General features: G+C 42.5%; 1 long non-coding RNA gene across 1 annotated transcript; it reads right to left on the bottom strand.

Moving 5' to 3' along the window:
• Positions 1–288: 288 nt before the first annotated feature.
• LOC142831023 (uncharacterized) lies at positions 289–4,308 on the bottom strand. Its single transcript, XR_012906614.1, has 4 exons — positions 3,903–4,308; positions 3,315–3,471; positions 2,709–3,070; positions 289–2,390 (listed from the first exon to the last, which is right to left on the bottom strand). It is a non-coding gene; the product is annotated as an uncharacterized LOC142831023 (long non-coding RNA).
• Between the last annotated feature and the right edge of the window lie 12,310 nt (positions 4,309–16,618).

Here is a 16,618-nt window from a genome sequence, read left to right as displayed (position 1 = left end):
TTGAGTTCTGTCGACAAAGCAAGCTGCTTTGTCGACAGAACTCCGTAGTCTGGACACAATGTTACAGGCAATAACACCTTCTGTCGACAGAGCTCTGTCGACAGAAGGTGTTATGCCTTGTAAAAATGAGGTTTACCAGCGTCGACAAAACTGCTGAGTTCTGTCGACGTTATGTCGACAGAACTCAGCGGTAGTGTAGACGCTGGTATAGTTTTGTCGACAAAAGTCCACTTTTGTCGACAAAACTAGGTAGTCTAGACACACCCTAGGTGCAAACAGTCCAGTGGAATGATTGTTCAATGTGATGAACAATATTTGGAGTGAAGAGAAAAGTCAAACAATTGCAGATGCTATTGAAACTGTACTTTTCCTCAGCGTGAATGTTAATGATGCTCAAATGTTTCAGGAGAAGCTCCTTAAGAACAAGGATGGGCAATCTAGGCTAGTGAGTGAGCTTCATGAGCAGCCTCCTTCATCTCAATGGGCTGCAAGATTGTTATAACCAAGATGGTATCCCAGGACAGGGTAGTTTTGCTAACTGTACTTGCATGCCTAGAATTTGTGGGGTGTGCCAACTGAACCACAGCAGTGCTGTGATTGGATGCAGAGGGAGCGCACAGATCTCACAGACAATATTGTGCACAATCAGCACGCACCTCACTTCACGTGCCCTTGCTTTTCAGGTGTGTCCTGTTAGTAAAAACCGACATGAACAGAAACCAGCAGAATCTGGCAACCTTGTGTGTGAGCAATGGTAAACAAAATGTCTTGTGGGCTGGACATAGAACCCTGATGGGCCGCATGTGGCTCTTGGGACACAGGTTGCCCACCATTGCTGAAGAACACTAAGTAAAACTAGAAAAAACTCCCCCTGAGTAACAGGCTCGTATCCCTATTGTATCAGAAGCTGGCACTAATGACACTAGTACATGGTTATACGTTAAAAATTCTATGACTATTCATGACATGCTCAAAAATGCTGCTACAAAATATTACCGTTTTTCATTCTGAAAGTATGGCCACTTTCTTTTTATGTTTTCTGATATGCCAACTAAACAGCTCTATGCCAGACTACGTATGACTTATTGTGACTATGAGCCTAAAACGAACCCCTTCCTTGCCTCCAATCTCACTTTGGCTCTCTTTCAGACCATGAAAAAAAATCATGTGACACTGAAAGATGTTTCTCTCTTAGTAGCAGTGACCCAGAATTAACAACAAACATACCATTTTCAATTTCTCAGCATAACCCAGAGGTCACAGAAGGCATCCCACAGATATCTGATTGTGTAAATAGATTTTGCTGACCACGTATAAACCAGCTGAGGAACATTTTGGAAAATGACTAATGGCAGTAGGAATTCTGATATTTCTTCGGACTTTGTACAAAGCTGAAAGTCCATACTAGCAAATAGGTCAGATTTGCTTTCATGCCCCTTCTTTGTCAAACTGTGGTTTAAAACTCAGCTGTCCTTGTAATAAGAGGTTCATCCATTTTATGTTGTAGGCTGTTTTTCCCATTCTAAAAGAAATTACAACAGGTTTGTAGCTTTTGGACTTTTTTGAAGGTTGAGCTGCAGGCAAGAGAGGCAGCTGTGGAATGGTTCTGCCCTTTCTAAACTGCAGTACCGATGAGGGAAAAATTGGATTTTGGGGTCTGTTCTCAGATGCATGTGCATTCCACTGACTTCCCTGGGGAGCAAACCCCCCCATCCACACCAAGTGCAGCATTTGATTGCTGATTCTATTCATCTATTTCAGTACACTTCATTTTCCCTTCTAACACAGCACAGCACAAGTCTATTATTTAAGAACACCCTGAATGAAATTCTTCTGCTATTAGGCACAGTTTGAGGTGATCCAGCTGGCCCACTAGAAAAGTACAAGTGATTTACCTTAGGCTGTCTTGCACTGTAGATGTCACATCATATACACACACACACCTCATAAAAGAGCTATAAAGCAGTTGTATTCTAGTGGTGTATTTGCATTGCTATAAAAGTTATATCACACTTCCATCACAAACCCTATTTCAGTGGCCTATAAGTCAAGTGTAAAAAGTCTCTTTGGGTTGAAACTTGACACAAGCATAGAGTCAGGAATGACAAGAACTGGTCAGAACTTTTGCACTATTTTGTGAATTATGTGTAACTAGGATTTTGTTTGTTTGTTTGCTGTTATGAAAGTAGAGCAGAAGCCACATAGTTCTTAAAGGGTCATGAGAAGGGGAGGGGCCTACTGAAAGCTGGAGAAAATAATGATTTGCTTGGACTCTCCATGCTACTCACAGTCCCCAGCTTCTCACAGAAAAACCTGTGTTATCCGGCACACTCGGACAGTAGGGCGTTCCGGTTATCTAACAGTTCCGGTTATCTGAGGGTCCCATCAACCTAGGAAAAATCAATGGACAATACTAGTAAAACTTAAGTTTTTAATATTGGTAGTTTTGTAGTATGAGGCAGTTGGTCTCACATTTCTATTTTGAATTAAAGATGATTAGTACTTCTTAAATACAAAATTGTTAAGCCAATCATGGTAAACCAAGCCAGACCTGTGCGCCTGAATTATGGCATGGGGCAATGCCGGTTAACAAAGTTTTCTGGTTAACAGACTGCTGGATAACAAAGGTTTCACTGTAATTCTCAGCTTTAGAAGCTGAGGAAAAGGGAGGAAATGGGGAGGCTTTTTCTGATTTTTCTCTTGCTTACCTTGTAGTTTGTATGGTAACTCAGTAGGATGATCAATGTCTTTCATGCTCGGTCTGACTTGCTCATGTAAGAGAGGGCTCTGTCCACATTACGGTTTCCACAATACTAATAGCTGTTTAAACAGATCTTTAGCATAAACGAGGTTGATGCAACGCAGAGGCTAGTATAGAAAAATAAGATCCTTGTCCACATTAGCCATTGAAGCCATGCTAGAAGCGACCATGTGTCACCATGGTAACAGGTGGTATAGTTTTAACATAGACACTTCAAAGTCCAGTCCACTCTAATAAGTATAATGGAAATATCAATCCTCGTGGGATTTCACTCAACTCTTCATGGCACAGTTAGATCTGTCTACTTACCTGAAAGGAATACAGAGCATATATTAATTTTAACTGTAGTACACTTTACATACGCAATTTCAGATGTGTAGTACACTTGACCTTTTATAATAACACAGTAAGTGTGTCTCCTTATTAACAACTACTTCACAGCCCACAAAATTATTAACAAATGAGACCCAACTTGCAGCAACCATTTGACATGACATTTTGTTTTTGTGCTATGCATCTCCAAAATAACACAACACCGTCACTAATGTCGTACTTCCTGTGGCTTGGTTGGTTGAAAAATCCAGCGCTAGCCCATGGGAGGTGACTCACTTCCCCCGTTCACTTCCATCCTGCTGCAGCTGCAATCTTTCCTGCCTCCAGTTGCACGTATTGAAGGGAGGAATATTCATAAATAAGTATATTCATATCATCTGGTAATTAAAAAAAAAAAGGGAATACGGTTGATAATAGGGGTATTCTTATTCAATCTCTCCAGACTGCACTTAATTAAATTAGTGGTTCACACATTCACAGCCAAGGATAAAAATGGAAATTATTTGAGTCCCTATGTGCACACTTCATCTAAGTTCAGGAACTGACCACAACTGCTTCCTTTAATGACACATACAGCACTAGAAAATTGGCGACTAATAATCTCACTTAGAACCTCTACCATCTCCAGGGTACTCTCAAAACAATATGATCCTACCTAAAATCGTCCTAAAGAATAAATTATTGAGCACGACATTACAACAGGGACTCACGTGATTATCAATCATGAGATAATCATCACACATCTGCAGTGTTTATGAGACACCAAGCGTAGCCTGACACTTCACAGTCTCCAAGGATATGAACTCACCATAACCACACTGACCCCTGGAGTTGCACTACCAACATTCACAGAACTCTTTATTGTGGGGAAAATCATGCATTTCTGTGGTAGAAGAACACCAAGTTGGCCACGCCGTGATGGAATTTCAGTCAAGCTGTTCAGTTCTTGGAAACAGATCTCTCCATTTTCAGCAGTTCGGAGTCAATATGAATGTACTATCACAGCAATCAGCTGTGTAACAGTGTATCTCCCATGCTCCAGCGGTAGCAGTGGGACCAGTGGGACCTTTTGAGCGGGAGATTATGCTGTAAAAAATAAAGGGATGTATTTAATTTGCACTGCTAGATAAGGACAAAAAGTCTTTCCCAGCACATGTGGAAACTGCTTTTATGTTGCCATAGCATCTGGAGGCCACAATCAGAGCTTGGTGCCCACTGTGCTAGGCACTATATGCAAATCAGGGATGATGACCTGTCTTCATTCTTAATAATAATTTTAAAATGCTTGACAGCCCTGATTTGCTAAGTCTTGAAGCCAATCATCCTGTCTGTTGCACAGCAGTAAGAGAGGTTAAAAATGTCCATGTCTCAGCTTGACAAGGCCCTGGCTGGGTTGATTTAGTTGGGATTGGTCCTGCCTAGAGCAGGGGGCTGGACTTGATGACCTTCTAAGGTCTCTTCCAGCTCTATGGTTCTATGGTTCTATGATATCCTCAATCCTTAGGACAGTAAATTGTGTCAAATTACTAGTGCTGGTATATATAGACGGGTGAAAGATGGAAAATGTAAACAGAGTGACTGCCATATCCAAAGCTACATGGCACGCCTTGTATAATACACTGCTGGGGAGACCCAGAGCTGTGAGCCCGTGTGCTACCTCTCTGTCTTGAAGGCAGAGAGATTTACTGGCAATGAGATGGTGTTTTGGCTCCCTTCCACACTAGTCTGTCCTCGTCTGCATCTCCTCAAGGTTCTCCTGGCCCCAGCATTGCCTAACAGATAACACTCAGTGAACTGCAGTCCCCAGCTCCTGAGGGAGGTCTCTGGACAACGCACAGCCCCTCCCACTGTGCAGTCACAGGAGGGATTATATTCACTGCTCTGTTAAAGAGCTGCTATATCACAGTTCAATAACGGGGGTAAATATGCCCTTCTGTTCAAACAGAGCACTGAATTGGCTCAAGGAAAATATTATAAAGGAGTGTGGATTAAGTGATGCCAAGGAAGACAGATAAAAGTAGTGATGGTTACAAGAATTAAATGTGAAAACATGCATCTTAAAGTCTAACATTTAATCATGCATGATATAGTCTTGGTTCAAGATGATTTCTCTCAAGCCAATTTTCTTCCACAATTTGATCTGAGGAAGTGGGTCTGGCCCACAAAAGCTCATCGCCTAATAAACCATCTTGTTAGTCTTTAAAGTGCTGCATAGTCCTGCCTTTTGTTTTCACCCACAGTCTCTTTCCCAACTTTTCCTGCCAGCCTGACCAGGATCCATCCCAGAGACCCTCCTGAGGTGAAGGATAATGATAGAGTCAATTTGTGTTCCCTATGCCCCACAAAGGGCTGTCTTAGTCTTCCAAATCAGAATCAGAAAGGCTTCCTGAGGACTTGGTCCAGCAATTGTAAGCATGAAGGGCAGATGAAATGCTTCCAAGACAGGCTGAAACAAATCTGAAAAAATGAACCTTTGACTCAACCTTTGCCCCACTACTGATTGATCACATTACATACCACTGCCTGGCACTATACCATAAGGTTGCATATCCATAACTTGGAGAAAAATCAGCCCTACTAGGTATATGGCTCTGTGACCAGCGCACTAAATGTTCTTCTTGAATTGGTCTATGTAGTCATACAAAGTCCCATTAATATCAACTATGGTCAACATCATCCTCAAAACTGAGGTGACCAGCAGCAGCACCATGGGTGCTGTTTGACTGTAATTGTAAGAGTCCAGAAGAAAAGTTCTGCACCCCAACATGATCCATCTCTTTAAAAAGGGCACCGGTTCCACATTTACATTGTGTAGATGCAAGTACCAGTTTTCATCGGAGAAGGTTTCTTGGAATTCATTTTGCTACGGTCACAGCTTGACTATGCAGACCTGTGTGAATCAAATGTGCCCACTTGGCACATGTTTTCTCCTACTTCTTCCAATCAAAAATCAAATGCAAACCTTAAGGTGTTAGGTTAGTCCATCACTGCCAATGAGTGGCTGCATGAGAATATCAGCAGTATCCCAACCAGATCCATTTTGCTGCATTGAGCTGAGGTTGCCCTGGAGCAGGGCAGGAAACTTGTATGTTTGAAAAATAGCCACACACATTGCAAATATGTATGCTATGGAAAAGACAGACTTTTAAAATCCTGACTCAGTCTTTTGTTTAACCTTCTAATATCTTGTAAGTATCTGTTAAAGTCTGTAAAAATCTGGTTTAAGCCCCTTTGCAATGAATCATTCTGTTAACAAGAAGACATGAGACTTAGGCATCAATTACTTCATGACTTACACTATTACTCATCACAATTGCTTCAGCTCATTCTCCTCTGCCTTTGCACCTCTGTTGTTTCTCACCTCTCTCTACGCCCCTGAAGCTAAACTGACCATTAGCCCTTCAACAGCTGAGACCTCTAACAACAGGTAGGGGAACTCTAGGAAAACAACATTTTATCTCATACACTAGACGATTGACAAATTTATTTTAACTTTAAATTTTAAATTTATTTTGTTATTTATTATCTATATTAACAACAATGGGGAAGGAATACAAGCCTGAATAAAGACAGAACTGGTTAAAGAATATTTAAATAAGTTAGGTATACTTCCAGTTAGGAGCAGTTAGCAAAATTCACTATAGGGTACTTAAGAAATTAGCTAAACCTCAGAAACATTAGCAAGTATCTTTGAAAACTCATGGAGGACAGGTGAGGTCCCTGAGGTCCAGTGAAGCACAAATATAGCACCTATCTTTTAAAAGGGACACAAAGAGGACCCGCAAATATTATAAACTTGTCAGCCTAACTTTGATACCTGGAAAGACACTGGAACAAATTATTAATCAGTTTATAACAGGGGTCTCAAACTCATGGCCTACAGACCATCCCCAGCCAGAGCAGTTGCACAGTCCAGCATGGGAGTCCCTGTAGACAGGAAGGGAGCCTGTCCATTCCCATTCCTCAAGACCCATCCCTTCCCACCATTGTCCTGCCCTCCCCCCATGGCACCTTGTCCCCCAGGATGTGACTTTGGAGATTGATAGGGGGCCTAGCACAAGGTGGCAGCAGTGGTCGCCACGGTTCCCTCTAATATTTTCTATCCTTGGGCAGGTTCAATTTTCTTTTGGGGAGGTTGAAATTTCTTATGTGCTCCACCAATATTGAGGTAGTGTGAGTGTGTATGTGCACCACCAATACAAACAAAACACAGACACATGCTATTAAGCAGTCCATATGTGTGGAAGAAAACATATTAAAATGAAGAGTTATTGAACACAGAGCAATGCAAACAATGTTTAATATGAAATCAAATAGAAAAGAAAATTAACACTGTCCTTGGAGTACATGTATCTACCTATCATGTGGCCACTCTCCCTTCCTCCCCACTCCCCAGAGCCCTTAAGGGGATAGACTCTGGCCATAGCCCAGAGCCAGCAGTCACTGCCCCTGACCCAGTGGCCCCAAAACATGAGCCAGCAAGTCACTGGCAGCCAGCCCTCCACCGCTCCCCAGAAGCAGTCTGCCAGCTCCCAGGAGCCTGCCAGGGCCCAGAGAAGGCGGGTGCCTTCCTGGTCCAGGGTGGAGATCATGGACCTTATTCAGGTTTGGGAGGGATGCTCCCAATGTCCATGATTTCTGCACTAGACAGAGGAACGTGGCCATCTATGGCAGGATAGCTGCCAGCCTGGCCACCAAAGGCCACATGCGAACCCAGGAGCAGGTTTGCATGAAAATCAAGTTGGTCCAGCGAGACCCCCAACCCTGAGCCGGAGCTTCCCCTCCCCCTTCTTCCCCTCACTTCCCCCTTCCAGCTTCCTCCTCCCAGGTTTCCCCTTCCCCTCTCCCACCCTCTCTCTTCCCTTCTCCTGCCTCCTTTCCCCAGTCTCACCAGAGTTTCATCCCCCCCCCGTTTTGTTAAATAAAGAGAGTTTGTGTTTATGAAAATACATGTATTTTATTTGACATCAGAAAGGGGGGTTAGGGAGGGGTAAGTGGAAGGACGTGAGGGAGGAATGAGGCACAAGCCCCCAGTGAGGCAGACCAGGGAGGCTCTTAGTGCTCCTCAGGGTGGAAGCTCTCCTGCAGGGGCTACTGGATACTGACAGCCCCCTGATGGACCTCCCAGATGGCAGCCTGCAGAAAATGCAGCCAGGCTCGGAGCAACGTCTCCATGAAAAGCACCAGAGTGCCCATGGGCAGCTCTGGCTCCATGTTGCAGAGTGCTGTGGTGTCCCAAGTGAGGGCAACCAGAGCACACAGAGACAAAACTGCTTTGCTGTCCTTCATCGAGGTACACAAGCAAGCAGGGAAACCTGAGAACCGGCTGTCGGGAGGGGGAGAGGGGGTGGAGTGGGAGCGGGGAGGTCCCTTTAAGCACAGACCTCAGATAGCCTCAGGCAGCAGCTACACAAAATAACTCCTGACAAATGCAATTCAGAGTCCACTCAGTGTGGACGTGCTATTTTGAAATAGCGAAACACTATTTTGAAATGCATTTTGTGTGTAGATGCGTTATTTTGAAATAGATTATTTCGAAATAACACTGTAGCGTAGACGTACCCTTAGAGTGTAACAGATTTATTAGGGCATAAGCTTTCATGGGTAAAACCCACTTCATCAGATGAATTGGAGTGGAGTTTACGGAGGCATGGGTATATATATATATAAGAACAACCAAAGAAAGAGGGTACTTGTGTAAATGAGGCTAATCAAGTGAGGGTGGATATGGCTCATTCACAGCAGTTAATGTGGATAGCCAGAGAGATGCCTTTATAATGCATAAACCAATTAAGATCCTTATTGAATCCTAAATTGATAGTACTGAATTTGCAAATGAATTCCAATTCAGCTGTCTCCCTCTGTAACTGGGTTTTGAAATTCTTTTATAGAAGAATGGCTAATTTTAAATCCATTACTGAATGTCCAGAGAGAGAAATCTTGTAGATTTAGCTTGGTAGCATTTTTTATGGCTAATATGTAGACTGAGGTAACCCCACATTCCTTTGTCTAGGACCAACTTTGGTTATCTAAGTTAGGCTGGTTGGTCTTATAATGACAGAGGGAATTCATAACTTCACATACAATGATATTAACAACCAATGGGTTATCAACTGTCAGATATACTTTACAAGATATGTGGCATATCACTATTGTTGCAGCAGTATGTAGGGTGTGAATTCAAGAGTGCCTAAGGGCACAGTTCCCATAAATCATCCCTGGAAAGGAAACAGGAAAGCAAAAGGCAGAGACACGGTAAAGCAGATAGATATGGCAGTAGCCATAATCTTTCTGACTTTTGTGCATCTCATTCCTTAAAGAGTGCATGTCTCATCTTTGTGTCAGTAAGCAATGGTGAAGAAAGAGAAACAAGTAAGGCACATGGAGAAATAAGACTGTGGAGTAATGGCCAGGGAAAGCATCTGTCAGTAAGAGCAGGAGGGAGCTACAAGCCCTCAAACACCAATCCTGCCAAGTACCATTACATGAAAGCACATAGGATTGGAGCTGGATATTTTCTTTCCCATTAGAAGGACAGCAGAATTGCAATCTGTTGTTTATGTGTAAAAAAAAAAATGTCGGGACAGAGAAGGAGGAGTAAACTGGTGGTAACATCTGCTCTAAAAAGCCATTTGCAAAATAGCTATGTAATATCCGGAGAGAAACATTTGCAATAGGAGAATACAGGATTGGAGAAGGGTAGAAAGTAGATGACACTAATATTCTCTCTTTTAGCCAACCTCTCTTATAAGGGACTTTGCAGCATTAACAAGGGAAGTGGGGTGAGAGAAACTACAAATGATCATTCAGAAAGTAATATCCACTAAAAAAAAAACAACCAGAAAATCCAAAGTGTCCATCCAAAATGCTAAAGCAGTGAAAAGGTGACAGCATGTCAAATAGTTTCTTCAATCGTGAAAGCTGGAAGTCTTAGAACAATATGGAATCTCCAATCCCTAGCTGGCAACTTACTTGATGTTTTTCATCAGGAGAACCATTCTGGTCTCCAGACAATTGGTAGGCTAAACATAAATCTCTGGATAACTATCAGTAAGGATGAGTAAGAAAGAGGAAACATCTCCATTTACATTAGGATATCTGGAATGCATCAAAGCAGGTATTGGTTCTGAAATCAGACAGCATAGTGCTAACAAGTCCCACTTTTTACAACCCACTTTTTCACATTTTTCTGTTATTATGCTGTTCATGATTTGGAGGTTGAGGAAGATACCAGATACCAGTATCTTATTATTTATTAGTCTCAGAGGGGTAGCCGTGTTAGTCTGTAACTTTAAAAACAACACGTAGTCCTGTGGCACCTTAAAGACTAACAAATATGTACATACAGGCAGTCCCCGACTTACTCTGCCCCAGGCTTCCTGGAATCAGCCGCTGATCAGTTTCAGCAGCAGCTGACTTGGGGACGCCTGGGTTTCTTAAGTTGAATCTGTATGTAAGTCAGAAGTGGCGTCCAGCTTCAGCCGCGGTTGAAACTGATCAGTTTCAGCAGCGGCTGACGCCAGTTCCGACTTACATACAGATTCAACTTAAGAACAAACTTACAGTCCCTATCTTGTACGTAACCCGGGGACTGCCTGTATAGTATCATGAGCATTCATGGGAAAAACCCACTTCAGATATGCTTGAGTGGAGAAAAAAGGCGGGACTCTCAGATTTATAAAGGAAAAAAGAGTGTGTGTGGGGAGGCGGGGGGAGAGAAATACTTAATTATAATGCTGGTGCCCACATAATTAGCTTTGAGTGGGCACTGGCACTACAATTGACAGGTATTTCCCTCCCCCCCCCCCCCCCCCCCAGCTTTTTCTTCTTCACTCAAGCTCCTCTGAAGAAGTGGGTTTTGCCCATGAAAACCCATGATACTCTATGTTAGTCTCTAGGGGTGTGCCTATACAGCAGTGTTATTTCAGAGTAACTGATGATATTCCAAAATAACATAGCCCGCATCTACACTACAAGCAGTTAGTTCAACATAATGTTGAAATAATGTCGAGCTGGAGGATTTCTTATTCTGACTCCTAACTCTCATTGTATGAGGAGTAAGGGAAGCGCTTTCCTTGGACTTCCTGATGAGTAGAGAGTGCCAAGAGCCAAAATAAGCTATTTCAACTTAAGCTACGCAATTGATGTAGCAGAAGTTGTGTAGCTTATTTCAGCTTTAGCCCTGCTGTGTAGATGTGCAGTAAGGTGCCACAGGACTACTCATTGTTCTGTTTGCACAGCATGTAGCACAGTGGGGTCTTGGTCCCATGACTAGAGCTCTTAGGAGCTATGGCAGTGCAAGTAATACATAATAACAAACAGGTGATCTCTGGCCACGGGAACTTACAATCTACGCATGAGAGAAGAGACAGCAGGTAGACACAGACAGAGGAGGACAAGCAAATGAGACAATAATGATCGCAATGGTAGACAAAGGACTCTGTATACCAGCTGATTTGCCCTGGTCAAGATTTTTGTGGGTATCATGGCCATGGGGAGTTTTAAGGAGAGATTTGAAGTGGACCATTGAGGTGGCTTAGTAACCAGCTTTGCCTCTGTCTTCAACAGTGAAGCTGTACCTGCAAAGAGTCTGCTCTCTATGGCACCAAGCAAGAGCATGAACTTCTTTTCTCCTATCAGGGATAGAACAGTAAGCAAGACGCAGCCTGTCTAGGGCCAAGCTTCTCTGGAGTAGAATATCCTAGCGACCTAGTATCTTTTAAAGAATACGTGGGTGTGGCTAACGTAATTGTCAATGACAAACTGTTTATTCCACTAGTCAAGAAAATACCACTCGCAAGCATTATTAAATATTCACACTTTGACTCTTGAGGCCTGATTTTCAAAGAGATGGAAGTCCAGATCCTGGTATAAAATGCACAGAGTTATTTGTATTGCAAATAACTGTACTAGGCACTTTACAAATATACATACAAATATCTGTCCCTGCCCCAGAGAGCTTACAGTGTAATTTTGTGTGTCATTTGCAACACAGCTGCCACGGTTGTGTGAGCAAGTCAGGTATTCACCCATATAAACATCTAGCCAGGATGCCTGTCCACTTAATGTGAGGTAAAAGAACATGCAGACTAAGTGCACAATTGCAAGAACACCCAAATTATTCTTACACTAGGAAGAGGTAGATGATGCAACTTAGCTTGAGTAAATGGCCATTTTAAAACTATACTTGTCTGTCAAAGCCCATCTTTGTTTCTGTAGTGTAGGTTTTTTTAGATCTTGCTCACAGCCCTGTTCTACATCTGTATTGACAGAGGCACTCAGAAAACAAGCGACTTGACCACATTCTCACAGTGAGTGATTGCCTCAGTGAGGCAGTTGGATGTGATCACCAGTTTACATTCCAAGAGTCATGCTGCGAGAGGAATTCTCTCTTCATTTTGGGTTTTCAATCCAGACTAACCAGAGGATACTCCTCTCTTTTAGGCAACTGTTCCCTCAAGAAATAATTGGCACTTTTTGACACAACTCATAACCCTTATTTTGGACAGCACTTAACGAAGCCAATGGGACTGAAAATGTGCTTAGGTGCTTTCCTGAACTGGGACATTAGATCTGATTGCATCCAGCTTACAATACAAAGCTGGTCTAATTTGCCATTTTTTAAAACTGCTCTTGAGAAGCAGGGATACGTCATCTCCAGTAGGCTGATTTAGCAGCCTACAGAAAGCAGTTTTAAATCCATCAGAAAGTATTCCAACTTGTTTGGCGGTGACAGAACTTTACCAAGAGTCCCTGCCAGCATATCACAATCTCATCATTAAAAGTCAAATGCCCAAGGTCTAAGGATAGTTCATCTTTAATTTTTACCTTATCTGGAAGCTTTGACATTCTAAGGGCTGTTTCTGTAGTGACCCTGTCAGCATTTCACTTGGTAAGGCTAGTGTTGGGAATGTGACTTTGCTTTTGGGTGAGCTCATTCTGCTGCTTCTCTAAAATTTCCATGGGGATTTTTTTTCAACTCTCTTTCTGGATTGTCATAGCCCTATCATTCTTATTTCTGATTCCTACCTACGTGAGCCTCGGTACTAGTTTTTTTTAAACACACGTTGTTCTAGTTGCTCTCTTTTCTGTGGAATTTATGCTCGTGCTGTAAAAGGCATTACTTTTATACAAACAGCTCAGCAGGCTTTGAAGAGCTTTGTGTCCTTGATTATATTAGCTTGTGGGATTCACCAAATATGAGTTTAAGTAGCTTTTGTCGAATGATATATTTCACCTGGCAAAGGTACTGATGCTCTGTTCCTCGCAGAGGCCAAACTCATTGATTTCAATAGCAGTCCAGCCAGCATAAAGCGTGCAAAACCATTCAGTGCTTTGCATTTCTCCTGGGAAAAGTGATTATATAAAAAGGCAGGTACAGAGCATCAGTACCTTTGCCAGATGAAATATATCATTCAACTAAAGTGACACTCTCATACTTTGGTGACTCCCACAAGCTAATAGAATATATAAAAGCTGACCCTGGTGGCTCTGGTCAACACTGCTAACCAGGAGGTTAAGAGTCAGGTTGGTGGCACAATTGGGCTAAGGCAGGTTCTTTGCCTGCTGTGGATCCTGGAAATCGCTGATTATATATTTCATAAGTTAAAAAAAGCTACTTGTCAGAATTTCATTCCTTGGGAAAGCAACTGACCATGTGCTCTAGTCATCATCATGAGTTGCCTAATAAACATGATACTGCAAACTTTTTTATACTCATCTCAACCTTCAAATTAGAATATAGCTGGAACTATTGAAAAACACCTCTCTCATGGTGGACACGCAAGTCAAATTGAAATGGGCCCCAGGACACAAAAGAAAATGAAATATTCTCGAGAGAAGACCCCTTTTATAAAGCTCGTAAAATACGTCTATTGGGTTTCAAGTACAGAACTCTGTGTACATTAGGCAGTGATGTACAGTAGCTCAGTGGCTCCCAAGCTTTTGTTCCCACAAGATGCCCTTTGGCAACTGTCCCTTTTTCATTTCTGGTAGCACCAGAACACCCCGGCAAGCATGACCCCTCAGCCAAAGTGGCATCCTCCATGTAGCACAAGTGCCAGAATGTTCTGGCACATTCTGGCTCTGGCTCAAGGGCCAGATCCCCACATAACCCTTTGTGAACCCCCCTATGGGAACCCCTGTAATATCTCATTGCCAGAACTCTTTTAGATTAATATACACTGCTAAGCCCTGAGGAAATAATTCTAGCAGCAACTAAAGCCATGCCAAAATAATTTCTTTTTTAATAATGGTGTCCAGAACTAAACATACACAGTTATCTACCCACATTCAGAGCATGCTAGTGTCAGAACACCGCAGACCAGATAGTATCGACTGTTTCAGGGAAGGAGAAGAATGTAGCAAAGGGATTCAGGCAGGTAACTCATCATCTCCAGTTGGAATTGGTTTGGAGTTTGGCCAGGAATAAGATATTATTATGAAAATGGAAACAAGGCAACATATCCCAGGGGTCCCCAGTCAAGCTGAATTAGGAGGTCCCTCCCTCCACTCAAGTGTATTGGGGCAGATGGTCTACCCAGAAAGTCAGGCTGGATGTCTTCTGAGTCCCGTCCCCCCCATCCCAAATTTGGAAGCCCTGTGGCTGTTTTCTTTTTATAATGAATTCAGAGATTCAGCTTGCTCCAAGAGCTGACACACGCCTTGAAATCTATAGCAGTGAGTCAATTATAAAGCAAGCAACTTGTAATTCGACCATTTAAAACAGGCCAACTTGCACTAACATATAATCGTATTGCTAAAGCCACGGTTCTGCTTTCTCCCATCCTCTCCTACTGCTCCTCTAGTCACTCTTAAAACTCTCTGGGCCAGGGAATTTGTCTTTTTCTTAAGTGTGCTAGAGGGAGGTGCCTCATAGGAGGGAAAAAAACACACTGCCTAACAAGCTGTGCTTATTTTACTCAAGTTTCTTGGGGCCTTGCAGCTGGAACCTGAGAAGGGCAAGTCCCACTCCAGCAAAACAAAAACAAACGAGGAAACTGGTCCCCAAACATTTTTCCTTGCCCGACGTATAAATTCAAGGCATTGCCTACAAAGCAGTTTGTGTGTGTGGGTTGGGGGCGGGGGGAGAGTGCTGAGAAGGGGACGAGACTGAGTCCCTGTCTGATGTAGTCAGTTCTACCTCTGGGAGTGATTTGAAGGCTGGATAAACTAACTGAAATGCTCTTGCTTGAAAGGCTCCTTACTGTACAATACAAAGATTTTGTGGGATATGAACTATGTATGAATGATTGAGTCTGTCGGTATAAGAAACACTCCAGCCTTTAAAAACACTGCTTATTTTCTGTTCTCAAGTTTCACCATTTTTGTGGTGGGTAAGGTGGTTTTACCCAATGTTATAGCTGCTCTACTTTCAGGTGTATGCTGTTAAAGATGAGAAATAGATCTGATGCACAATAAATACACTGTAAATATGCCACTCCGCTTTGACTCCAGGATGCAGAATTAGATGTGATCTTTCTATATGAATACCTAACAGAATAGTAGAGTAGAAATCTACACTATAAGTTCAAGAGTGATATTTCTGCAAGTAGGTATTAGAGTTGTTGTTTTCTAAGAGTACGTCTACACAGCAACATTATTTCAAAATAACGTAGTCCGTGTCAACACAGCAGGCAGTTATTTCAAAATAATGTTGAAATACTGTCAAGCTGGAGAACTTCTTACTCCGACTCCTGTAACCCTCATTGTACCAGTAAGGGAAGTCAGATGAAGAGTGCTCTGTTTCGAAATAATTCCTGCATTTAGTGTTAACATAGTTTGTGACCCAACAGCCAAATTGGTTGCAATGGGCAAAACATCACTGTAACAGTTCCTTAGCAGGCCTATGCAAACTGGGGCTACATCTAGACTATACCTCTCTGTCGACAGAGAGATGTAGATTAGGCACGTCGAAATTGCTAATGAAGCAGGGTTTTAAATATCCCGTGCTTCATTAGCATAAACATGGCCGCCTGAAATGGAGCTTTTTAAAAAAAAACAGCAGTCTAGACGTGGTTGAAAATCCACATCTAAACTGCTGTTTTTTTTTTAAAAAGCTCCGTTTTGAAAAAAAGCAGTGGCCATGTTTATGCTAATGAAGCATGGATATTTAAATCTCTGCTTCATTAGCAATTTCGACGTGCCTAATCTACATCGCTCTGTCGACAGAGAGGTGTAGTCTAGACGCAACCTGAGTGAACTGTGTTTACACGCACACACCCAGAATCTCATTCTTTAAGCTCAGAATGTTTCCCTCCTTTGTGCCAGGTTAAGCACAGACTTTCTTCTTCTGCATTCCCCCAATAATTACAGACATTGCAATTAGTATTAACAGAATTTGTGATCCAACACCAGCCAAGCTGATTACAATGAACAAAACACTATTGTAACAGCCAAATATCCAACACATCGAAGCAAAGCAGGAGCAAACTGTATTTACAGAAACACACCCAGGATTTCTTTCCCATTCCAGCTGACTGTAATGGAAGCATTGATTCAGGCCCTGCTTGCTTCACTGTAGTG

Source organism: Pelodiscus sinensis, chromosome 11 (assembly GCF_049634645.1).
Source record: "Pelodiscus sinensis isolate JC-2024 chromosome 11, ASM4963464v1, whole genome shotgun sequence".
In the NCBI taxonomy this organism is placed as follows: domain Eukaryota; kingdom Metazoa; phylum Chordata; order Testudines; family Trionychidae; genus Pelodiscus; species Pelodiscus sinensis.
Note: the sequence above shows the minus strand (reverse complement) of the source record. Positions and strands in the feature narration are given on the sequence as shown.